Source organism: Dendrobates tinctorius, unplaced genomic scaffold (genome assembly GCF_039654945.1).
Source record: "Dendrobates tinctorius isolate UK_male_01 unplaced genomic scaffold, ASM3965494v1 ptg000009l, whole genome shotgun sequence".
NCBI lineage: Eukaryota > Metazoa > Chordata > Amphibia > Anura > Dendrobatidae > Dendrobates > Dendrobates tinctorius.
In genome coordinates this window covers 17774133-17800923 of record NW_027361677.1, presented here as the reverse complement: position 1 = coordinate 17800923, position 26791 = coordinate 17774133, and the positions used below count along the sequence as shown (strand labels likewise).

At 46.5% G+C, this 26791-nt stretch overlaps 1 long non-coding RNA gene across 2 annotated transcripts in view; it reads right to left on the bottom strand.

Moving 5' to 3' along the window:
- LOC141096522 (uncharacterized) overlaps positions 1-26791 on the bottom strand; it is a 189674-nt gene that overhangs the window by 95750 nt on the left and 67133 nt on the right. The window contains exon 2 of one of the 2 annotated variants that reach the window (XR_012233703.1): positions 4347-4414. The exons of the other annotated variant lie outside the window; for it this stretch is intronic. This is a non-coding gene — a long non-coding RNA (uncharacterized lncRNA). The remainder of the gene's footprint in view (positions 1-4346; positions 4415-26791) is intronic. 2 annotated transcript variants of the gene reach the window in all.

Below are 26791 nucleotides of genomic sequence, written 5' to 3'. Positions count from 1 at the left end.
GGGCAGTGGGCGGAGCTTCACAGAGGAAGTCTGCATCCCTCCGCAGCTCCTCTATACGCTAGTTTAAACTAGCCTAAGTGCTTCAACCACAGATGCCCCCTATATTAGTGCAACACCACAGATGTCCTTTATATTACTGTACCAGCCACATATATCTCTATATTAGTGTACCAGCTAAGGATGTCCCATATATTAATGTGTACCAGCCACAGAAATTCCTATATTAGTGTAGCAGCCACAGATATCCCTATATTAGTGTACTAGCCAGAGATGCTCCCTATATTAGTGACTATCCACAGATGCCCCCTATATTAATGTATCAGCCACAGATGCTCTCTATATTAGTGTACCAGCCAAAAATGCCCTCAATATTTGTGTATTTGTAACAGATATCCCCATATTAGTGTATCAGCCACAGGTAGCTCCATAAAATTTTTTCCACTGCTAAAAGCTCCATTTCAGTGCCAGTTGCTAGTGCCCCCATGTGCCTCCATTAGATCCCTCCATATTAGTGTAGTATTCACAGATGTCCCCATATCATGTCACTAACAATAATTTTACATTAGTGTGCTATTAATAGTAACCTCCATATTAATGTGCCAACCGCAGATTACTCTATATGAACTGTGCCAGCCACACATGCCCCATGTACCCGGGCACTGCTCCTACATCCATTCCTATTTGTTATTTATAAAGCCTGAATCTTTATCTTTTAGAATTCTGGAGTATTTCCTGCCACACAATGCTCCTAATGATGATGTTACCCGGCTTACGCCCTGCATATAGTGTAGGAGAGGCAGTGTGCCACACAATGCTCCTAATGATGATGTTACCCGGCTTACGCCCTGCATATAGTGCAGGAGAGGCAGTGTGCTGCACAATGACCCTAATGATGATGTTACCCGGCTTACGCCCTGCATATAGTGCAGGAGAGACAGTGTGCCACACAATGACCCTAATGATGATGTTATCCGGCTTACGCCCTGCATATAGTGCAGGAGAGGCAGTGTGCCGCACAATGACCCTAATGATGATGTTACCCGGCTTACGCCCTGCATATAGTGTAGGAGAGGCAGTGTGCCGCACAATGACCCTAATGATGATGTTACCCGGCTTACGCCCTGCATATAGTGCAGGAGAGGCAGTGTGCTGCACAATGCCCCTAATGATGATGTTACCCGGCTTACGCCCTGCATATAGTGTAGGAGAGGCAGTGTGCCGCACAATGACCCTAATGATGATGTTACCCGGCTTACGCCCTGCATATAGTGCAGGAGAGGCAGTGTGCCGCACAATGACCCTAATGATGATGTTACCCGGCTTACGCCCTGCATATAGTGCAGGAGAGGCAGTGTGCCGCACAATGACCCTAATGATGATGTTACCCGGCTTACGCCCTGCATATAGTGTAGGAGAGGCAGTGTGCCGCACAATGACCCTAATGATGATGTTACCCGGCTTACGCCCTGCATATAGTGCAGGAGAGGCAGTGTGCTGCACAATGCCCCTAATGATGATGTTACCCGGCTTACGCCCTGCATATAGTGTAGGAGAGGCAGTGTGCCACACAATGCTCCTAATGATGATGTTACCCGGCTTATGCCCTGCATATAGGGTAGGAGAGGCAGTGTGCCACACAATGCTCCTAATGATGATGTTACCCGGCTTACGCCCTGCATATAGTGCAGGAGAGGCAGTGTGCCGCACAATGACCCTAATGATGATGTTACCCGGCTTACGCCCTGCATATAGTGCAGGAGAGACAGTGTGCCACACAATGACCCTAATGATGATGTTATCCGGCTTACGCCCTGCATATAGTGCAGGAGAGGCAGTGTGCCACACAATGCCCCTAATGATGATGTTACCCGGCTTACGCCCTGCATATAGTGTAGGAGAGGCAGTGTGCCGCACAATGACCCTAATGATGATGTTACCCGGCTTACGCCCTGCATATAGTGTAGGAGAGGCAGTGTGCTGCACAATGACCCTAATGATGATGTTACCCGGCTTACGCCCTGCATATAGTGTAGGAGAGGCAGTGTGCCGCACAATGCTCCTAATGATGATGTTACCCGGCTTATGCCCTGCATATAGGGTAGGAGAGGCAGTGTGCCGCACAATGCTCCTAATGATGATGTTACCCGGCTTACGCCCTGCATATAGTGTAGGAGAGGCAGTGTGCCACACAATGCTCCTAATGATGATGTTACCCGGCTTATGCCCTGCATATAGGGTAGGAGAGGCAGTGTGCCACACAATGCTCCTAATGATGATGTTACCCGGCTTACGCCCTGCATATAGGGTAGGAGAGGCAGTGTGCCACACAATGCTCCTAATGATGATGTTACCCGGCTTACGCCCTGCATATAGTGTAGGAGAGGCAGTGTGCCGCACAATGACCCTAATGATGATGTTACCCGGCTTACGCCCTGCATATAGTGCAGGAGAGGCAGTGTGCCGCACAATGACCCTAATGATGATGTTACCCGGCTTACGCCCTGCATATAGTGCAGGAGAGGCAGTGTGCCGCACAATGACCCTAATGATGATGTTAACCGGCTTACGCCCTGCATATAGTGTAGGAGAGGCAGTGTGCCGCACAATGACCCTAATGATGATGTTACCCGGCTTACGCCCTGCATATAGTGCAGGAGAGGCAGTGTGCTGCACAATGCCCCTAATGATGATGTTACCCGGCTTACGCCCTGCATATAGTGCAGGAGAGGCAGTGTGCCGCACAATGACCCTAATGATGATGTTACCCGGCTTACGCCCTGCATATAGTGCAGGAGAGGCAGTGTGCCGCACAATGACCCTAATGATGATGTTACCCGGCTTACGCCCTGCATATAGTGCAGGAGAGGCAGTGTGCCGCACAATGACCCTAATGATGATGTTACCCGGCTTACGCCCTGCATATAGTGTAGGAGAGGCAGTGTGCCGCACAATGACCCTAATGATGATGTTACCCGGCTTACGCCCTGCATATAGTGCAGGAGAGGCAGTGTGCCGCACAATGACCCTAATGATGATGTTACCCGGCTTACGCCCTGCATATAGTGTAGGAGAGGCAGTGTGCCGCACAATGACCCTAATGATGATGTTACCCGGCTTACGCCCTGCATATAGTGTAGGAGAGGCAGTGTGCCGCACAATGACCCTAATGATGATGTTACCCGGCTTACGCCCTGCATATAGTGCAGGAGAGGCAGTGTGCCGCACAATGACCCTAATGATGATGTTACCCGGCTTATGCCCTGCATATAGTGTAGGAGAGGCAGTGTGCCGCACAATGACCCTAATGATGATGTTACCCGGCTTACGCCCTGCATATAGTGCAGGAGAGGCAGTGTGCCGCACAATGACCCTAATGATGATATTACCCGGCTTACGCCCTGCATATAGTGTAGGAGAGGCAGTGTGCCGCACAATGACCCTAATGATGATGTTACCCGGCTTACGCCCTGCATATAGTGCAGGAGAGGCAGTGTGCTGCACAATGCCCCTAATGATGATGTTACCCGGCTTACGCCCTGCATATAGTGTAGGAGAGGCAGTGTGCCACACAATGCTCCTAATGATGATGTTACCCGGCTTATGCCCTGCATATAGGGTAGGAGAGGCAGTGTGCCACACAATGCTCCTAATGATGATGGTACCCGGCTTATGCCCTGCATATAGGGTAGGAGAGGCAGTGTGCCGCACAATGCTCCTAATGATGATGTTACCCGGCTTATGCCCTGCATATAGGGTAGGAGAGGCAGTGTGCCGCACAATGACCCTAATGATGATATTACCCGGCTTACGCCCTGCATATAGTGTAGGAGAGGCAGTGTGCCGCACAATGACCCTAATGATGATGTTACCCGGCTTACGCCCTGCATATAGTGCAGGAGAGGCAGTGTGCTGCACAATGCCCCTAATGATGATGTTACCCGGCTTACGCCCTGCATATAGTGTAGGAGAGGCAGTGTGCCACACAATGCTCCTAATGATGATGTTACCCGGCTTATGCCCTGCATATAGGGTAGGAGAGGCAGTGTGCCACACAATGCTCCTAATGATGATGTTACCCGGCTTATGCCCTGCATATAGGGTAGGAGAGGCAGTGTGCCGCACAATGCTCCTAATGATGATGTTACCCGGCTTATGCCCTGCATATAGGGTAGGAGAGGCAGTGTGCCACCCACTCGGACCACATCTATTCTCCGCTCCTTCAGACTTCCAGTGATCATAGATGTTATTAGCACAATTTGTGTATCCTGGCACGCTGTGTTGTGAGGTCTGAGAGCCTGGTGATTACACTGGGAAACAGGGAAACAATCACCTTCTGTATAATTTACCTTGAGGAAGGTCATAGAAGATAGACAGATTAGCCGGGACGGTGCCAGCCGCCACCTCGATTCCGGGCCTAAGAGAACAAAATCCATTTCAATTTAGCAGATCAGCATGAAGGTGATATGATGGGAGCCGCACACCTCCGCCGCTTCTAGTCTGGATGTGACTTTTCAAGAATGGGAAATGCATCTATTCCATATAAATAATACTACATCTCGCCATATCTGAACCAGTTTACAGATGATGGCGTCTACTTTGCGTCATCCAGATTTTTATGGGCTGTGAAAGGAATATAAACCTTTACTGATATACTTACATTGTGTGTCAGTGATAACTGCACTTCTGGTATTCTATTCATGAACCAGGATGGACAGAACTTTGAGAAAACCACTTTCACTCTCACTCCAAATCTCTCAGTCCTCTCCTGGCAGAACTCCGCACAATCTAATCTGAACCAGAGGCCCCTATATCAGAAGGAACTTTCTTCCCACCCACAGCACCATGCTCTCCTGGGCTTCAGTTTTGACCACCTGGCATTATCTCTCTCCTACTTCATGTGGTGAACACTTTTTTCAGGGTAGTTGATGTCTCTTCTACTTATGGGCAGCTGGTCTGCTATGTCTTGAAAGTGACAGAAGAAACTCCTGTTCACGCTACATGCTCTCTTCAACTGCCAAGAGACCAGCTCATAAATAACCTAGACTTACACAATCCTTATTACTATTGATTGGTTGGTCTTCTATATCTTGGTCAGTCACAGATGTAATCTTCCCTTTGTAGCGCCTGTTCTCTCTACATGCTCTCTTCAACTGGCCATAGTGGCTGGAAAACAGCTCATAAATAACCTCGACTGCACACGTTCCTTCTTTTTACTAATGTTTGGTTGGTCTTCTATATCTGGGTCAGTCACAGATGTAATCTTCCCTCTGTAGCTCCTGTTCATTCTACATTCTCTCTTCAACTGGCCATAGTGGCTGGAAAACAGCTCATAAATAACCTCGACTGCACACGTTCCTTCTTTTTACTAATGTTTGGTTGGTCTTCTATATCTGGGTCAGTCACAGATGTATTCTTCCCTCTGTAGCTCCTGTTCACTCTACTTGCTCTCTTCAACTTCCCAAAAAGGCTGGAAACCAGCTAATAAATAACCTCGATTGCACACAATGCTTCTTACCAATGGTTGGTTGTAGTTCAAAAGGAAGATTACATCTGTTACTGACCCAGATATAGAAGACCAACCAACTAGTGATGAGCGAGTATACTCGTTGCTTGAGTTTTCCCGAGCATGCTCAGGTGTCCTCCGAGTATTTTGGCGTGCTTGGAGATATCCTAGTTTTCTCCATCTTCACTACTGCAGGTGCCTATATTAGTGTCATTTATCACTATTGCGCCAAGAACCAGGGAGATCAGGATGAACAGTACTTCAAGGCAGCCACCAGGAGCCGCTATAACATTGCTCATTGGGTTTATTATTCAGTTTCCGAAAGACTTGAGAATGCATTATTATGGAAACAGCCATCCTATCCTTGTCTTTCTCACCTACTTTCATCCTTGGCTATTCATGAACCAGGAAGATCAGGATGAACAGTATTGCAAGGCAGCCAACAGGAGACGCTATAACATTTTTCATTATCCAGCTTGCAAGCTTGCAAAAAAATGCATTTTTATGGAAAGAGCCATCCTAGCCTTCTCTTTCTTGCCTATTACGATCTCTGTCTATTCATGAACCAGGAAGAGCAGGATGAACGGTATTGTAAGTACCGCCTAGATAATAGCAGGTGTGAAGCCGGGATGTAGTAAAGGGAAGAAAAAGTATATATAATCGACAAGAACACATAGTCTTCATCTATAATGCTTGTAATGGCTATCATACAATGTATGTAATGATGTAGCAGAGCTGTTATAGTCATTGCATATCTTGGAGCGCACTTTAATCGTCCATCATGAGTTAAGATCAGCAATGGGTTTATCCGCAGTCCTATGTAAGATCACAGGTGAGATTTATCATGGGTTGTACCACATTACAAACCCAGCTCTACCACATCTGTAGGACACAGAGCACCGTTCATAAGCTATTCGCTCGATTAGACGTCAGCTCTGGAGGTTTAAAATCAATATATTTATGTCGAGATTTCTCTGTGATGTAAGGTCAAAGGGCACGCCATTGATCTAAAGTAATCTAGAAGCCATTACCTGAGTCGTATCTATCACACTTTTCTGGTAATAACTAGTGAGATGCTGTAATATAGCCATCACTAGTTTTATCATTTTTCTTCTTTTTTTTTTTTTTCCTTTACCCCAAAGTGCATTGGATTTTCTTGGCCAGGCTTATTTTTTATCCTGGAGAAAAGTAGTGCCGGAGGAGTACTACTGTCGATTATCCTCTCCCCTGCACTGATATAGCCAAGTCAGAGTATGTTCACACATTGTGCTTTTCTTACTGCACCACAATAGATGCCTTTTTGTTGCGTTTTTACGTGAAACTCTTGCCTTGATTTTACTGCATCCTATGGTTACTAGAGTTCACAGCCACCAGGTCTCCTGGCAGCTGTGAGGCCCAGAAACCATAAATTAGCCTTTAAGGGAAACTTTAAGGTTACTGGAGTTCTCAGCTGCTGGGACACTTGGAAGCTGTGAACTAAGGTTATCAGAGTTCACAGCCACCAGGTCTCCTGGCAGCTGTGAGGCCCAGAAACCATAAATTAGCCTTTAAGGGAAACTTTAAGGTTACTGGAGTTCTCAGCTGCTGGGACACTTGGAAGCTGTGAACTAAGGTTATCAGAGTTCACAGCCACCAGGTCTCCTGGCAGCTGTGAGGCCCAGAAACCATAAATTAGCCTTTAAGGGAAACTTTAAGGTTACTGGAGTTCTCAGCTGCTGGGACACTTGGAAGCTGTGAACTAAGGTTATCAGAGTTCACAGCTACCAGGTCTTCTGGCAGCTGTGAGGCCCAGAAACCATAAATTAGACTTTAAGGGAAGCTTTAAGGTTACTGGAGTTCTCAGCTGCTGGGACACTTGGAAGCTGTGAACTAAGGTTATCAGAGTTCAGTCTTCAGGTATCCGAGCAGCTGGGAACTCCCATAACCTTAAAGTCTCACTTAAATGAAATGTTCGATCAAAGCCGATAAGTCACTTTGTGTGACTGCAGACTTATGAATCCCCCCCAGCACACGCACTGTGCGCTGCAGGGATTTGCTGGTTTCAGACCCGGGAACAAGAGTGCAGCCTCTCTCTCAAACTTGTGTGGAGCGAGGCCGCACCCACTGGCTTGGGTTATTTTTTACTAATATATACCCTCCATTCCCAGGCCTGAAACTGGTGAATCCCCGCAGTGCTGGGGGATTCATAAGTCTGCAGTCACACAGAGTGACTGCAGACTTATCGGTTTTGAACGGAAACACCTTTAAAGGCACCCTTAAGGTCACTGGGCTTTACAGTCGCTGGGTCAGGCAGAGCGCAGTCCTCAAGACCCGGCGGAATCGCTGGAGTAGGTTGGACTGCTGGACTGTGCTCTGCGTGACATGGCAGTAGCGCAGTCCGGCAGTCTGGTGTACTCAATGATTCCGCCGGGTCACGCAGATTGCCAGACTGATGGTCATGGTACTCTGTGAGACCCAGGTGGTTTTGAACTGATGTAACCTCACTAATGCCCCTTAGGTTACATCAGTTCACAGAGGTCGGGTATCGCGTAGTACAACGGTGGCTGCTGCATCAGTGTATGGAGCGGTGTTCTCTGAATGAGGCTAATACGTCGGCACTTTAGCTCATTAAGACGCAACCGAGTGCCGTCGTATTACAGTGGAGGAAAGAAGAGGAGGGAGATGGGGACAGGCGCAGAGTTCCTCACTGCGCAGGCGCCAGATTCCCAGCCCTGCATTGTGAATGCATCATAACACACTGCGAGGTGGGATCTGGGGCCTCCACTACACGCAGGTGCGATATCACTACATCACCTGATGTAAGTTCATGGGCAGCGCGCCTGGCGCATGCCCGAGAAATGTTTGCAGAGCGCAGGCGCCGGTCACGCAATGAGGAACAGAGGAGGCAGCGTACAGAAGCAAGAGGGGGATGATGGACGGCTGAGAGGCGGTTGACACAGGGGGAGAAAACATACCTCCATGACACAATAGAGGTATGGCGGGCAATTTATAAAATTCTTTATTTCAGCATTCTTACGGATAATAAACTTAATACTTAATAAACTTTTACTTAAAAAGGCCCTGGGGGGGGTGACAGGTTCCCTTTAATGTTTTGCCACTGTTGGAACTGAAGTGTGACATGTGGTGCATCCAGATGACGCCAGTCCAGTATGGAGTGTAACCATATGCAAGAGGTAACCAACTGTGCCATAGAGCTGGAACTTGAACTGTCTTTTCATGTGCAATTGGCCGGGGTGCTCACTGACTGTGATCTAGTGGACTCACCCATGACTACCACCCCGTGCCTCCTTGTTACATAGACTCCACCACTCTCTGTCCTGTACGTTCCACCACTCTCTGTCCTGTAGGCTGCCGAAATCCTACAAGACATCAATGTCCCGGAGCAGGTGGCACAATGATATTTGTACATTACACTGCCTGTGCCGGCGGACAGTCCTTTGTCGGATTTGGTTAGTGTACACTTTTTTTGTGGTGGTTGGCACAAAGATGGCACTATTACTTTTAGAGATGGCATCCAGTTGTCATCATCACTATTTAAGGTAACAGTAATACTTTCTAAAGGGGCATTATTTTTTTAAAAGTAGGCACTTAGGGGGGCATTACACCTGAGTTAGGGCCAGAACACTTGTCTTACGTGCTGGCACAGAGGTGGCACTCTTACTTTTTGGAGAGGGCATCATCACTATTTAAAGTGACGACACTATTTTTTGTAAGGGGCATTATTTGTATAAAGGGGGCATCGTACCTGAGTTAGGAGCACTTGTCTTGCCTCAGGCACTGGTAAACTTTTAGGAACCTCTCAATCAGCCACAGTGGTCTGACGCTACACACACGCATGGGTGCTGTGCAATATTTATTTTGGGTGACTATATGGACAACTGGTCAAAGCACTGGCCAACAGCACTAAATGCTGGGACTTGCAGTTCCCCATCAGCAGCTAGACTTGCATATGGTTGATTTAATGGCGGGATAGTTGGACATCTTCAAAATCCATAGCTCTTGCGATAAGGTGACTAATTCACATTACCATTAAAGAGCTCGCCTTGGAGAAGCCGCATGCATGCTCCGCGGATACGCTGTGTGATTTATCCCTTTGTAAAATCCAATTACACTGCAAGGGAACACAATGCAATCTATCAGCGGAGGCTCGGCGGGATAAACAAGCCACAGTCAATAGTGTTAGCGGCCATTATTGAAACAGGACTCTGCATGACATTTCTCTGTGCTGAGCAGGAATTATAGATTTCACCATTTTCATATGAATATATGTAAGAAATCATCATGATGGGACTGTATTATCCCCTCAGAACCAAATGATACCATTGCTTCCATCATTTTATGTATTTCTAATATCTTCATCACGGTATGATGATACGAATGCCGCATAACTGGAGACATGTGGAGCGAAACACGCTTATTAAAGATGGGTATTGTTGGATAGTGCTTGTAAAGACAAGCAAATTTTCAATTTACTGCTTATTAAAAATGTCAGCCGTTCTTGAGATATGAACAGTTTTCTTTTGCTTACAGCTCATTGCCTTGGAGACCGACCACCGCTGCTAGACAGCAGAATAGGTGCTCTGCTTACAAGCTCTTTTCTTTTGAGCTTGTAAGTACAGTTTGCCTGGGATCATTGGAGCACGCTGTTACATCTTAACCCATACCAGCTTCAGAGTAGTGCTTACAGGCTAAACAGCAGCAGTGGTCGGTCTCCTAGGCAACAAGTTGTTAGCAAAAGAAAAGTGTTAATATCTCAGGAACGGCCGAAAATTTTGGTAAGCAGTAAATTGCAAAAATGTTTGTTTGAACAAGCACTATCTAAAATATCCATCTATGAAAGTGATAATATGCCTTTAAGGATGTAGGTGGACACAAGATTCTGTATGATGTATGTTTATGATGATGTTTATGCTTATTAAATCAATGTAAGAAGCAATTGAGTTAAAGAGCAAGATGACTTGAAGCCTCTACTTCTCCTATCCTACTCCAGTCCACCTCAGCGCAGCACCACCACCGTCCGGCCCACATGTTGCCTCCCCCAAAAACTTTACCTTTGCTCTCTCATGGTCCCCACAAACTCACAACTATATCTTCTTGGGCTACTAGCCATACCCGCTTAGTTCACCTTTCTCTCTGCTCCTCTTTACAGGGTATCAAGAATGTTCCGGCTGTATCTAGGAGCCAAACCTCCACTTTTCATTCAGTTATCTTCATGCTACTCCTGTTTCTCCTTCTTAAGATTTCTAATCTACCTCATCTCCCAATGCCCAAACGAACTGTAACCATTCCCAGGGGTCAATTTATTATTTTTTTTTTCCTTTTATAGCGCCATCATATTCCACATGTGCCCCCTTTCAAACACAGAATATAAATTCCCTATCAGTATGTCTTTGGGAAGTGGGAAGAAACCAGACTTTCTAGGTGAAAATCAGGACAGCAAGGTATGGAGAATGGTGCAGGTAGCACACATATAACAAAGCCAGGTGTTCGTATTCACACAGGGATAGCCGCAGTATCGAAAACTGATATCTTCCAGTAGGAAAGCACAAATGCAGTCTGCTATTTTTCAGTACGGCAATCGTGAGTATCAGAAAATAGAGAAGTAAATACAGGCTGGTATCTTCCAGCAGGGCAACAGCTAAAAGCAGCAATGTAACAGGGAATAATATGCAATCTGGTATCTTCCAGCAGGGCATTATGTAACAGCAGCAATGTAACAGGAGGACAAATGCAATTTAGTATCTTCCAGCAAGGGAATGCTTAACAGCAGCAAAGTAGCAGGAAGGCAAATGCAATCTGGTATCTTCCAGCATGAAAATAGTTAACAGCAGTGACGAAAGAGAGAAATAAATGCAGCCTGGTGGTTTCTAGCAAGGCAATGATTAATATTAGTAATATAATCATTTAAGTAAAAGCAAACTGCAGATATGTTTGAAGAAATGCATTACCTTGATCACAGGGACAAAGCTGAGAATAGTTACGAGGAGTTGGTAACTTGCTTGCAAAATGGTAAGTGTGGATTTCCCTTGTAAATGATTCTGGTTGTCCCATGCAAGTCATGAGTAGAAGAGGTAATGATAAACAAATGGTTGGAACTCAGAAAAGTAAAGTTGCCAAAATTTCCTTACAAACTTGAGGCAATAAGAATCAACGCTACTAAATACTGAAGCACTTGGATCCAATGCATTACCTTGATTGCAGGGACAAAGCTGAGAATAGTTACAAGGAGTTGGTAACTTGCTTGCAAAATGGTAAGTGTGGATTTCGCTTGGAAATGATTGGAAGTCAGGAGTAAGAAGAGGAAATGATAAACAAATGGTTGGAACTCAGAAAAGTAAAGTTGTCAAAATTTCCTTACAAACTTGAGGCAATAAGAAACAACGCTACTAAATACTGAAACACTTGGATCCTGCCTGGGATGATGATTTCAGAGAAGCTCGATGTGGACTACAGCAATGGTAGGCTGCCATAGGAGAAGGAGCCAAGACACGTAAGTAGCTAGTGGCAATAAACTTTATTTTTCTTTTTATTCATATGTTTCCAGGAGGAATAACAGAGGTACTGTGAAAAGTTGGGTGACAACCATTATGGCTATTGCACTCACATAACAGCATTCAGCTCAAGTTTTGTATGCTGTTCAGACTCTGTGGACAGCCACGACACCCTGTTCTTACCAATCTTTGAATCCCATATTGTGAGACCAGCCCCAAGACACCCATAAAAGACCCTTTGTTTCAAACCCATTGCCTAATAATTAAAGTGGGACATCTTTTTTTTGGTTTTAAGGCAATTCCCTTGTGAGGTATAGCCGCTTCTGCCTTCATTAATTGCCGGGTGAAAGGCTTCTTTGATCTGCGGCCGTACATCGCCAGGAGAAGCGTCAGCAGTTAACTTTAGTCTTGCAACTAAATCTCCGCAAGCGGAATTGTCTTCAAATAAAGCAAATCTGTATTATCTAATGGTGACACAACAAGGATGGCGCCCAATTCTATTACACTCCCCCGGAATCTGCTGACATCGGCTGAACTGTGGCCAGTAACAATCTCCGGGCATTGATTTATAAATGGCCTGCCGTTCACTGCAATTTGTATTATATGACCAGAAACCTCAGCGTCCCGGACTACACCGAGGGTTAAAACCTAGCACAATTTTACAGACCAGAGAAGAGCATTTCCCCTTTAAATAATTTTTCAAAAATCACTAGTAAATATCCTTTTTTATCCTGAGAGTTTCCGCCGCTGCCACTTTTTGTTTTTGCTCTTTCGTTTTTTTTTTCCCTCCCCCTTCTTTTAAAAACGTAAACTTTTTTCAAATTTCCATCGATACCCTTTTTTCTTTTAGGCTACTTTCACATGTCCGTCGGTGGCATTCCGGAACCCTGCGGCAAAAAGATGGAGTGCCGGATCCAGCCGTGAACGGAGGGACCGGAACTATATGCGGCGCATCTTACGGTGCCTGACACGGCTATGTTGCAAAGGAGTCGCCGGGGAAGAAAAGGATCCACGAGCCGGTGAACGGGGTATGAAAGAGAGAGAGACCGGGGTATGAAAGAGAGAGGCCGGGGTATGAAAGAGAGAGAGAGACCGGGGTATGAAAAAGAGAGAGAACGGGGTATGAAAGAGAGAGAGACCGGGGTATGAAAGAGAGAGAGAATGGGGTATGAAAGAGAGAGAGAATGGGGTATGAAAGAGAGAGAGAGAGAGAGACCGGGGTATGAAAGAGAGAGAGAGACCGGGGTATGAAAGAGAGAGAGAGACCGGGGTATGAAAGAGAGAGAGAGACCGGGGTATGAAAGAGAGAGAGAATGGGGTATGAAAGAGGGAGAGACCGGGGTATGAAAGAGAGAGAGAGAGACCGGGGTATGAAAGAGAGAGAGAACGGGGTATGAAAGAGAGAGAGAGACCGGGGTATGAAAGAGAGAGAGAGACCGGGGTATGAAAGAGAGAGAGACCGGGGTATGAAAGAGAGAGAGAGACCGGGGTATGAAAGAGAGAGAGAACTGGGTATGAAAGAGGGAGAGAGAACGGGGTATGAAAGAGAGAGAGAGACCGGGGTATGAAAGAGAGAGAGAGACCGGGGTATGAAAGAGAGAGAGAACGGGGTATGAAAGAGAGAGAGAACGGGGTATGAAAGAGAGAGAGAACGGGGTATGAAAGAGAGAGAGAGAGAGACCGGGGTATGAAAGAGACAGAGAGACCGGGGTATGAAAGAGAGAGAGAGACCGGGGTATGAAAGAGAGAGAGAATGGGGTATGAAAGAGAGAGAGAGACCGGGGTATGAAAGAGAGAGAGACCGGGGTATGAAAGAGAGAGAGAACGGGGTATGAAAGAGGGAGAGAGAGACCGGGGTATGAAAGAGAGAGAGAGAGAGACCGGGGTATGAAAGAGAGAGAGAACGGGGTATGAAAGAGAGAGAGAACGGGGTATGAAAGAGAGAGAGAACGGGGTATGAAAGAGGGAGAGAGAGAGACCGGGGTATGAAAGAGAGAGAGACCGGGGTATGAAAGAGAGAGAGAACGGGGTATGAAAGAGGGAGAGAGAGACCGGGGTATGAAAGAGAGAGAGAGAGAGACCGGGGTATGAAAGAGAGAGAGAACGGGGTATGAAAGAGAGAGAGAACGGGGTATGAAAGAGAGAGAGAACGGGGTATGAAAGAGGGAGAGAGACCGGGGTATGAAAGAGAGAGAGAGAGAACGGGGTATGAAAGAGAGAGAGAACGGGGTATGAAAGAGGGAGAGAATGGGGTATGAAAGAGAGAGAGAGAGAACGGGGTATGAAAGAGAGAGAGAACGGGGTATGAAAGAGGGAGAGAGACCGGGGTATGAAAGAGAGAGAGAGAGAACGGGGTATGAAAGAGAGAGAGAACGGGGTATGAAAGAGAGAGAGAACGGGGTATGAAAGAGAGAGAGAACGGGGTATGAAAGAGAGAGAGAACGGGGTATGAAAGAGGGAGAGAGACCGGGGTATGAAAGAGAGAGAGAGAGAACGGGGTATGAAAGAGAGAGAGAACGGGGTATGAAAGAGGGAGAGAATGGGGTATGAAAGAGAGAGAGAGAGAGAACGGGGTATGAAAGAGAGAGAGAACGGGGTATGAAAGAGGGAGAGAGACCGGGGTATGAAAGAGAGAGAGAGAGAACGGGGTATGAAAGAGAGAGAGAACGGGGTATGAAAGAGGGAGAGAGACCGGGGTATGAAAGAGAGAGAGAGAGAACGGGGTATGAAAGAGAGAGAGAACGGGGTATGAAAGAGAGAGAGAACGGGGTATGAAAGAGAGAGAGAGAGAACGGGGTATGAAAGAGAGAGAACGGGGTATGAAAGAGAGAGAGAACGGGGTATGAAAGAGAGAGAGAACGGGGTATGAAAGAGAGAGAGAGAGAGACCGGGGTATGAAAGAGAGAGAGACCGGGGTATGAAAGAGAGAGACAGGGTTATGAAAGAGGGAGAGAGAGACCGGGGTATGAAAGAGAGAGAGAGAGAGACCGGGGTATGAAAGAGAGAGAGAACGGGGTATGAAAGAGGGAGAGAGAGACCGGGGTATGAAAGAGAGAGAGAGAGACCGGGGTATGAAAGAGAGAGAGATATCCGTGCATGCGGTGGCCGGATCAGATAGAAGCCTGATCCGGCGGCCGGAATGTGCCATTGAGAAACATTGTCCCGCAGAGCCGGAAGGGCCGCATACATCCATGTCCGGCTTTTTTCGCCGGGCGAAAAAACGCTGCAGCACCCGTCCTGTCCGGCTGCCGGACAGAGGAATTCAGCCGGATGCGGTAAAAACCGGAACAAACGGAAGCACATGCGGCGCGATCCGGCGCATGTGCTTCTCAATGACAAAAAAACGCATCCGGCGGTAAAAAAAAACGGAACCGTTTTTTTACACACATGCCGGTTGGGCCTGACGGCACAAACCGGATGTGTGAAAGAGGCCTTATTGCGGGACGGGTTCAAATTTTGAATAACAGCATTCATTTCACAATATATGCGCTGAAAAATGGGAAAAATATTCCAAGTGGAATGCAATTCTGCTGTGATTTTTTAGGTTCCATTTCTATGATAAAAAATGACCTGGAAATATGTATTTAGTGGTTACAAATTTTTTTTTAGAAAGTTGCAAAAAAGAAAAAAAAAAGTCGCCAATTTCTGAGACCGGTAACTTTTTTTTTCATTTTTGAGTGTGTTTTTTTTTATTTTGTTTGCTAATCTGAATTTTTTTTTTAAAATTTTATTTTGGGGTACGTACCCCATTTAAAAAAAATGTTATTAGATATTTTAAAGAGGTCAAACATTAATATTTTTAATGTTTTTAGTTTTCAATTAGGAAAAGTATAAAAAGGGAATTTAAAAGTTCATATTTTTCCCTTTGTTTAAAAAATATTTTTCAAAACATTTAATTAATTTTTAGAGATAAGAGAGCACTAAAATGGTCAGATGATCGAACTGAGCAATTCCTAATACTCGCCTGCCGTTTTGAGTAACGAGCATAAAGGGTGTCCGTGGGAAAGCCGAGCTTTATTCCAGCAGACTCTACAAGGAGATCTGTGGGAGCAGAGAAAATGTTGAAATGGATGGAAAAAGTGCTGAATGGAAGGAGAACAGCATGGGGTAGACCCCTGGAAGCATCTCTGACTCGCATATCCCTGCTGAGAACAATGGTGTCACACTTTTACTCCATTTTAAGGAGTAACAAAAAAAATTCCAACCCCACGAGAAATTGGAGTTTACAGGAAAGAAAACGTTAAGAAAAATGTTTTCCTGCATAATGACTTATATGTAAAGATACACTTAAAAAGGATTTAAAAATATATATAAATTAAATAGACTGAAATTGAATTTTGTTAAAAAAAATTGGAAATGTCATTGTAATTAATAAAGGAAACAAGAAATACCAAAATTAGTACACAGAGCCACCCTGTATTAGACATAAAGGAAGGCCTTATACACATTCTGTTCAAATTATCATGTAGTGTTACTCTGGTACTCCTGGACTCATAAACACTATGCACTAAATGCAAATCCTGCCCAAAATTAGAAGCAGGGTCATCCATACAACCTTCAAGGCACCAACAGTATTACCTCATTGAAATATTGTGAGCAAAGTATAGTTGCGGTACTTCTTCACTCATAAAAATTCTGCACAGTGCAAAGCCTGCCCAAAATTAGAAGTAGGGTCATCCATACAACCTTCAAGGCACAAACAGTAGTACCTCATTGAAATATTGTGAGCAAAGTATAGTTGCGGTACTTCTTCACTCATAAAAATTCTCCACAATGCAAAGCCTGCCAAAAATTACAAGCAGGGTCATGTATACACCCTTGAAGGCAACAACTGGACAGCTTCCTTAAAATATTAAGAATGTGTACACCTCGAGCAGGCCAATTTTGTTTTTTTATTTCAAACCAACAAAATTTCACACGGAGCAAGTTCTACAGTATATATGACTATAGTCAATTTTTGACCAAAAATATTTTATTAACTGTACCAGGCCAAGCAGTTTTACATTTTTTTTTAAACCACTGAAATTTTACCCAAAGCACATTAAACTGTATGAATGAATCATTGAATCCATAAAAAGTTTTGGAAGCTTTTTTGTAGTTTAATATACCAGCGAAATGTAACAAGAACTGCTTTACAGTGTATGAATGAATCATTGAATCCATAAAAAGTTTTGATTTTTTTTCAGAGTTTAATATAGCCAAAAAATTTAACAAGAACCACGTTACAGTGTATGGATGAATCATTGAATCCATAAAACATTTTTGAAGTAATTTTAAATGTAATATACCACCGCCATGTGACAGAAAGCACGTAATACTGTATTGATGACTACGGTAATTGAATCCATAAAAAGTTTTGGAAGATTTTTTTTACAGTAGACCATCCTGTAATTTTCCCTCTCATTTCAGGGACCCTATAGTAACATAAAGTATATGTTCTGTCTCCGACATAATTAATAACTCTTAACGGTTTATTTTCATAACATAAATTCAGTGATAATGCTCAGTTTTTCATAGATTCTGGTGTTCACCGTTTTGGCTCCATCTAGTGGCCAAAAATAATAACTACAGTGTTATTCTATCTTAGTTTCATTTTCATTCTTGATTTCCCTCCAATCCCCAATGTATCCTGGGTAAGTTTACAGGGCATCATGGTCTATTCCAGCCCCTTTTTTCTGCCCAGTCTGCCATTTCCTATCAGGCTTACAGACTGGAAACACCTCATCCCTCTTCTCCCCCTGCGTCAACATCGTCGGTGAGTAATCACGCTCCCACATTTATCCCTGTCCTAGATTACCTTCCTTAGTTAGCTCTCCTCTGGTTAGCTATTAGCACAGGTAATCTGTATAATGTATATTATGTATTTTTATGTACTGTGAGAATCATGTGGGAATAGTGGATGAGGGCAGGTATATCTCGCCCAGATTCCTTTCCTATGTGGCCTAGTCTGGTCAGTATCGCACCTGCTTACTAATGGATAATGGGAGGTGGATATAAAAGGATGCAAGGTGGTTGTGTGAGTGTCTCAGCCTGGGAACACAGAGAGCCTGTCTGTGTGAGAGACACACACGTGAGTGAAAGCAGTGCCCACTGCAACTGTGGTTTGGCTGGACGGGAGAAGCCCGCCAGTTGGTAGTTAGGTTGTACTTTGTTTAGTTAGTGCCGGACAGGCAAGGATTTGTTTTATGTTTTATTTCTTTTATGCATTGCTTTCACCATTAATAAACCTGACCCAGAGTCAGTTACACCCGAATCCCAGCTCTGCGCCTGAGTGTTATGCTGAACGCACGTGACCTTTGACCCCAGCAAAGGCGATCCCGGAGTGTTTTATCACATTGTGGTGGAGAACGCGGGCATCACGTTGCAAGCATGAGCATGGAGGACGTGGTGAAAGCGCTGGTACAGTCCACCGCCGTCCAGCAAGAAGCTAATCGGGTGATGATGGCCCAGCTGAAGGAGTTGGTGGACATGACAGCTACCGATCGTTCGCTTCTCCAGCAGGTGGCGCAGCGCCTGGCAAGCCTACATGAGGTTAAACTGGAAGCCGAGTCGAGAGTGATTCACGTGAGTCGGTACTGGCAGAAGATGACGACCGAAGATGACGTCAAGGCATACCTGACCACGTTTGAACGGACGGCGGTACGAGAAAAATGGCCGAAGGCACGATGGGCCGGCCTGATTGCCCCGTTTCTTTCCGGTGAGGCCCAAAAGGCTTATTATGACTTAGAGCCTGAAGCCGCGCAGGACTTTGACAAATTGAAAGCCGAGATCTTGGCCCGGCTGGGAGTGACGACCGCTGTCCGTGCACAGAGAGTGCATCAATGGACTTATCAGCTGGATAAACCACCGCGGTCACAGATGTTCGACCTGATCCACGTGATGAAGAAGTGGCTACAACCCGAGGTGCTGACAGCGCCAGAGATAATCCAGAGAGTCGTCATGGACAAGTACCTGAGAGCTCTACCGCCAGCCCTGAGGAAGTGGGTAAGCCATGGAAATCCTACGACGGCAGATCAACTGGTGGATCTGGTTGAACGTTACTCCGTGGCGGAAGGACTCCGAGACGACGCTACCCCACCTCGTTCTTCATCATCTCCACGTGGAACTGGTAAGACTGTTCCAGGGAATAGGGGAGATGGAAAAATCCCTAAGACAGTGGGGGAGGAAAACGGGACTGCCCGCACTGCGAGGCCGAGAGTAACGAACTATGGTCTAAGCAAGGGGCCCGTTAGGTGTTTCTGCTGCCAAGAGATGGGACATATTGCTGCGAACTGTCCGCTCACTACTGAACCCATGCAGTGCGACGTCACAGACTCTAAAAACCGCATGTCTATGGTTGCACGGGTATTGAGTGTGAATGCCGGTCAAAAGGATGTGGAAAAACACTTGTGTGATTTAACTGTTGATGGCAAAGATGTGGTGGCATTGTTAGACTCGGGAAGTGTGGTGACTCTGGTGAAGGCCAGTCTGGTGTCAGCCCCGACTGGACCATCAGACAAATTTTCTGTAACGTGTGTGCATGGAGACACCTGTTCGTACCTCACCGCGATCATATGCATTACTACTTCCTATGGGTCTGTGCAACATAAAGTGGGACTCGTCCCGGCGTTATTGCATGATGTTATCCTGGGCCGGGATTTTCCCCACTTCTGGCAATTGTGGGAGAATCAGTTGATGCCCTCGGGTAATAGTGTACATGATTCTTCTCCCAGGGCGCGTGTGGGTCCCGAACCCCTGGAAGAGGTCTCCCCGGAAGACTCGGGGGAAGAGTCTGCTGGAAATGACCTACAGTTCCCGTTTTCAGTCATGGCGGGTGATACGGAGGAGACCAGGGAAGAGAAGGAGGCCGACAGCCGTCCACCTCCCCGTTTGCCGGATTTGGAAGTTCAGAAAGATGACTTCCAAAGCGAGCAAATAAAGGATCCTACCCTTTCTCAGGCTAGGACAAATGTAAAAGTGATAAATGGGGTACCCGTAGAACCTGGCTCTAGGCTGGCATATCCTTACATGGTTCTGGAGAATGATTTACTCTATCAGATAGAGAAAAAGGGGGAAGATACGGTGCAACTATTAGTCGTGCCAAAACCCTACCGGCGGCAGGTGCTGGACCTGGCCCACGGACATGTGATGGGAGGTCACCTGGGAGTCCAGAAAACCACCGAAAGGATATTACACTGTTTTGTTTGGCCAGGCATGCATCACGATATTCGAGTATATTGTGAGTCTTGTCCTGACTGCCAAGCCTCTGCACCTAAGCCCCGGTTCTGTAGCCCTTTGGTACCCTTACCTATTATTGAAGTCCCGTTTGAGAGGATTGGGATGGATTTAGTTGGGCCCCTTCCACGGTCTGCACGTGGACACCAACATATCCTGGTCATCTTGGATTATGCCACTCGTTACCCGGAGGCCATCCCTTTGCGTAACACTGCCACCAAGACGATTGCCAAGGAACTGGTGCATGTGTTTAGTCCGGTCGGTATACCAAAACAGATACTCACCGACCAGGGGACCCCCTTTATGTCCAGGGTAATGAAGGAGCTCTGCCGGTTGTTACAAATTGAACCGTTACGCACATCCGTGTATCACCCTCAAACAGACGGGTTGGTCGAACGGTTCAATAAAACTCTGAAGCAGATGCTGAGAAAGGTGATAGACAAGGATGGGAAGAACTGGGACTATCTACTTCCGTATTTGCTTTTTGCCATCAGGGAAGTACCCCAGTCTTCCACGGGATTCTCGCCTTTCGAGTTATTGTACGCCCGACGTCCTCGCGGACTGTTAGACGTTGCAAAAGAAACCTGGGAGGGTCAGGTCACTCCGTTTAAAACAGTGATAGATCACGTCACACAAATGCAGGACCGTATTGCGGCTGGTATGCCTATCGTCAAAGAACACATGATACAGGCTCAAGGAGCCCAAAAAAGAATCTATGATAGGGGCGCCAAGATCCGTATGTTTGCACCCGGAGATAGGGTGTTGATCCTGGTCCCCACGGTGGACAGTAAATTCCTGGCAAAGTGGCAGGGCCCCTTTGAGATTAAGGAAAGAGTTGGTGAAGTAAACTACAAAGTATACCAGGCAGGTAAACGAAAACCTGAACAGATTTATCATGTAAATCTGATAAAACCCTGGAAAGATCGGTCTGCCTTGTCAGCGGAGCTGGCCCGTCCCGTCTGCTCGCATACCGTACCGGAGGTACGGGTTGCAGAGACTCTCTCGGAGCGGCAAAAGACTGAAGTCAGGCAGTTTCTACTTCACAACCAAAAGTTTTTCTCAGAAAAACCCGGGCAGACTATGCTAATGAAACATGACATCGTAACGGAACCTGGTGTCACAGTTCACGTAAAGCCCTACCGAATCCCGGAAGCGCGCCGTGAAGCCGTTTCCCGAGAAGTGAAGGCAATGCTAGAGTTAGGAGTCATTGAGGAATCGCACAGTGCGTGGTCCAGCCCGATTGTGCTAATTCCTAAACCGGACGGCACCATCCGGTTCTGCAATGACTTCAGGAAACTGAATGCGGTCTCAAAATTTGATGCCTACCCCATGCCCCGGGTCGACGAGTTAATAGACCGGTTAGGAAAAGCCCGGTATATTACGACCCTAGACCTAACAAAGGGGTATTGGCAGATCCCTCTGGCTGAGGCTGCCAGAGAAAAGACGCCATTTGCTATGCCGGAAGGTTTATTTCAGTATGTGTATATGCCGTTTGGACTGCACGGGGCACCGGCGACCTTCCAGAGACTGATGGATCGAGTCTTGAGGCCACATAGGCGGTATGCTTCGGCCTATTTGGATGACATTGTCATTTACAGCTTGGACTGGGAGACTCATCTCCAGAAAGTACAAGCTGTGATTGACGACCTGTGGGAGGCAGGTCTAACCGCGAACCCCAAGAAATGTCACATCGGGCTAGAAGAAGCCCGGTATTTGGGGTATGTAATTGGGAGGGGTGTTGTTAAACCCCAGGTTGATAAGATTCAGGCGGTTCAGGACTGGCCACAACCTGTCAACAAGAAGCAGGTGCAAGCCTTCCTGGGGATCGCCGGCTATTATCGCCGGTTCATACCCAATTTTGCAGCCATCGCTACCCCCCTGACGGATCTTACAAAAGGGAAAGACTCCGTCATGATTAAATGGAGTTTAGCGGCTGAAGAAGCCTTCCATAGCCTAAAACGGGCACTTTGCTCTCAGCCCGTACTGGTGACTCCGGACTTCCGCAGCGAGTTTGTGGTACAAACGGATGCCTCTGATACCGGTATCGGGGCCGTACTCTCACAAGTGAGGGACGGAGTGGAACACCCAGTCCTCTATCTCAGCAGGAAGCTGAATAAACACAAGCAAAGGTATGCCGTCGTAGAAAAAGAGTGCCTCGCCATTAAGTGGGCTCTAGAGGCCCTCAAATATTACCTGGTGGGCCGAAAGTTCAGGCTGATCACTGACCATGCCCCTCTCAAGTGGATGCACTTAAACAAGGAACGGAATAGCCGGGTGACCCGGTGGTTCCTTGCCCTGCAGGCCTACACTTTTACGGTGGAGCACCGCCCAGGAGTACAGATGGGAAACGCAGATGCCCTGTCCCGAGTGCACTGTTTGGCGGGTGTCATTGCTCGACCGGAGTGGTCTGAGCAGAGGGGGGGGATATGTGAGAATCATGTGGGAATAGTGGATGAGGGCAGGTATATCTCGCCCAGATTCCTTTCCTATGTGGCCTAGTCTGGTCAGTATTGCACCTGCTTACTAATGGATAATGGGAGGTGGATATAAAAGGATGCAAGGTGGTTGTGTGAGTGTCTCAGCCTGGGAACACAGAGAGCCTGTCTGTGTGAGAGACACACACGTGAGTGAAAGCAGTGCCCACTACAACTGTGGTTTGGCTGGACGGGAGAAGCCCGCCAGTTGGTAGTTAGGTTGTACTTTGTTTAGTTAGTGCCGGACAGGCAAGGATTTGTTTTATGTTTTATTTCTTTTATGCATTGCTTTCACCATTAATAAACCTGACCCAGAGTCAGTTATACCCGAATCCCAGCTCTGCGCCTGAGTGTTATGCTGAACGCACGTGACCTTTGACCCCAGCAAAGGCGATCCCGGAGTGTTTTATCACAGTACCCATACTGATTGATTGTATTGTATGTTTTGCTTGTAGTTTCACCGCACCCCAATATACCATCACGTTCAATAAAGCACAGATTCAACCTACAGTCTTCTTATTGGACCCCCGGTATAACGGTTTAGCTGCCCGTATAAGCTATATGAATCCAGGTTCATTAGTAAGGACGGAACAAAATATTTTAGCCATTTTATTACATGATAGCACTTTTTCTGGAATTTGTACAAGTTTAGATTAATATTGAATTTCAGCCATGCAGTTGCCAATTCGGCATCCTTGTGCCTCCAGCTGGGACGTCTGTCTTCCTGGTGACATCCCCTCCCATTTTATTCACTGTTGAAATGAAAAGACGTCCAGACTCCGCACAGGTAACATCTTGTCACAACGCCAACCAGGCAAAATCAGCCTTCACTTTTTAGACCAGCTGAGAAGACGCTGACACATTTTACCCCATAAGAGTGCTGTCCCCTGGTTTGCAAAATGAAATGTCATCCAAAAACCACAGAATTGTTTCCCCTCTGATAATTCCCAGCGAGTTCCATTTGTATGTATCACCTCAATTTGCTGCCTGGCTGTAGAAGAAAGACGTTACCTACTTTGATGCTTCTGCCGGTCGACATGCAGCAAATGTATAAAAGAAAATAAAGAATTCAGACTGCCTCGGGGCTTTTGAAAGGCTTCTGTTCAACCAAGCCTAAAAAAAGGCAACTAGAGTGAGTGTCTCCGGCTGTCAACATCCAAGGTGTTAATGATAAAGTAAAAAAAAAAAACAAAGAAACTCTACTTAGAGTTTGTGGAACCTGGAATATAGTAACGTTGGTGCTCGGAAACATCTCCATTCATATTTTAGTGCAATTATCGGAACTGAGGTTCCCCTCGTTTGAGGGTTCATTAGAGGACTCCATTGCACCTGTAGTATGATTATTTCTTTTTTTTTTCCAAAGGGGGGAGGAGGAAAGGGGAAGGGGCTACCATGCTCCTACATCAACAAGTGCGGTATCTATCAACCGGAAAAACTAATGAGGGGGGGGAGGTGATAGGTACACCTAGGTATACCACTGTAAATTACTTAGATCAAAGGTCTTAACAGAAACTGACCTGCTAAAGTGCAGGTTCCTGAATATCGAAGTGGCATATAAGCTAGACACATAGCAGGGTTCATCGCGGGCAGGGAATATCAGACCCTGAATCGAAGTAGCACAAGCATCTTCACGGTGGATTGAAGGAGAGCCGGCTACCAAGCCACGGTCCCCAAATCTGGGACTTTTTCTTTTTAGATGACGCAGATAATACCAGAGCCCATTCGCATTGGCAATGAAGGTTCATCCTGTCAATCACAAATTGTATGGTCGGAGCGCTGGCCACTCTCCATTTGGATGCCACTGCCAGTCTAGCGGCTATAAACAAATGTGAGAACACTCCTCTCAACACATACGGGATCTCATCCAAACCGATATGCAATAAAACCAAACTGGGTAGTAGGGCCATCCGAATCCCAGTTACCTCAGCTATCACGTCCTCTAGGCTAGCACAAAAATTTAGTAATTTCGGTCTTGACCTCCACATGTGGCTAAGTGTTCACAACATACCGCAGCCTCTCCAGCATAATGTGGAGCACTGAGGGCCAAAGTGAGCAACTTTAACTGGGTAATAGTACCAGCGTAAGTGGACTTTTTTCAATTGTTCCAGATGGTTTAAGCATGAAGAAACTCTCCGAACCTCTAACACCGCCTCCCGCCACCCATCAGGCGCTAGGGTGACCTGCAAGTCATCCTCCCATTGTCTCATGATTTGCAGTTTAACCTCTGGGTCAGGATCATTCAGGGCTCTATACAAAATAGATACATTGCGAGTACTAGGTCCGGGCACCAGGAAGAGGCCATTTACTCTACTACGGTCTAAATTAGAATTAAAGAAGTACGACGGTGTTAGGCGTTGGATTCCTGGCACTGCACAGCGGGAATCCAGAGCCAGACATCCTGCGGTCTCCCATTCTCCTCCGACCGCTCAGACTCCTGCTCAGCAATCTCGGCGAACCAGGCATTCCCCGCAGACTCGTTCTGTGAGCCTGGATGTTGCTGCCACCTCTGGTGCAGCAATGGTAGCACAACCTGCTTTGCAGGGAACTGCTCCTGAGGCTAAGTCCTCGTGCCGTGCTACTGGGCATGCCCGCAACTTGTCCTCTCAGTGGAGAGCAGGGGTCACATGTGCAGGTCCTATGTCGGATCTGATTGGTCCTTCCTATAGTACTGGAAGGTCCCGGAAGCGCATGGCTATAAAAAGCCCGCATGGCGGCTCGGCCATGCGCTAGTGTAGCATATTATGCTGTGTGTGTATGGTGATAGATGCATGGACTGGTGACTGACTTATTATGAAACCCCTTCCCTTGGATATTACGAATGGTGACAGTTAGTGTTGAGCATTCCGATACCGCAAGTATCGGGTATCGGCCGATACTTGCTGTATCGGAATTCCGATACCGACTTCCGATATTTTTTCAATATCGGAATTCGGCATCGGAATCGGAAGTTCAGTTGATTGACAGCCTGACGTCATCATGATGCGCGGTGTGCGCGCATCATGATGCGCCGTCATTTCGGGCCTTCCGGGGGTCTCTGCCGGCCTGCCGGGGGGCTGTGCCGGCCTGCCGGGGGGCTGTGTGGACTGCCCGGGGTCTGTACCGGCCTGCCGGGGGGCTGTGCCGGCCTGCCGGTGGTCTGTGCACCCTGTGGGGGTCTGTACCGGCCTGCCGGGGGGCTGTGCCGGCCTGCCGGTGGTCTGTGCACCCTGTGGGGGTCTGTACCGGCCTGCCGGGGGGCTGTGCCGGCCTGCCGGTGGTCTGTGCACCCTGTGGGGGTCTGTACCGGCCTGCCGGGGGGCTGTGCCGGCCTGCCGGGGGGCTGTGCTGATGTCCGGGGGTCTGTGCAAGCATCGTCCGATGGGACTACAAGTCCCATCTGGCGATGCCTGCTACCATGACAGTGATTGACACATTAGCCAATGATGGGACAGTAGTAGTCCCATCATCCGGCTAATGTGTTAAATGTTAAAAAAAAAAAATACTACATACATACTACATGCTACATACATACTACATGCTACATACATACTACATATACTACATACATACTACATACATGCTACATACATGCTGCATGCTACATACATACTACATACATACTACATACATACTACATGCATGCTACATACATACTACATGCATGCTACATACATACATGCTACATACATACCACATACATACTACATACTACATATATACTACATGCATGCTACATACATACTACATGCTACATACATACCACATACATGCTACATACATACTACATATATACTACATACATACTACATACATACTACATGCATACTACATGCATACTACATACATACTACATGCATGCTACATACATACTACATGCATGCTACATACATACTACATACCACATACATACCACATACATACTACATACATACTACATACTACATATATACTACATGCATGCTACATACATACTACATGCTACATACATACTACATGCTACATACATACCACATACATGCTACATACATACTACATATATACTACATACATACTACATGCATGCTACATACATACTACATGCTACATACATACCACATACATACTACATACATACTACATACATACTACAT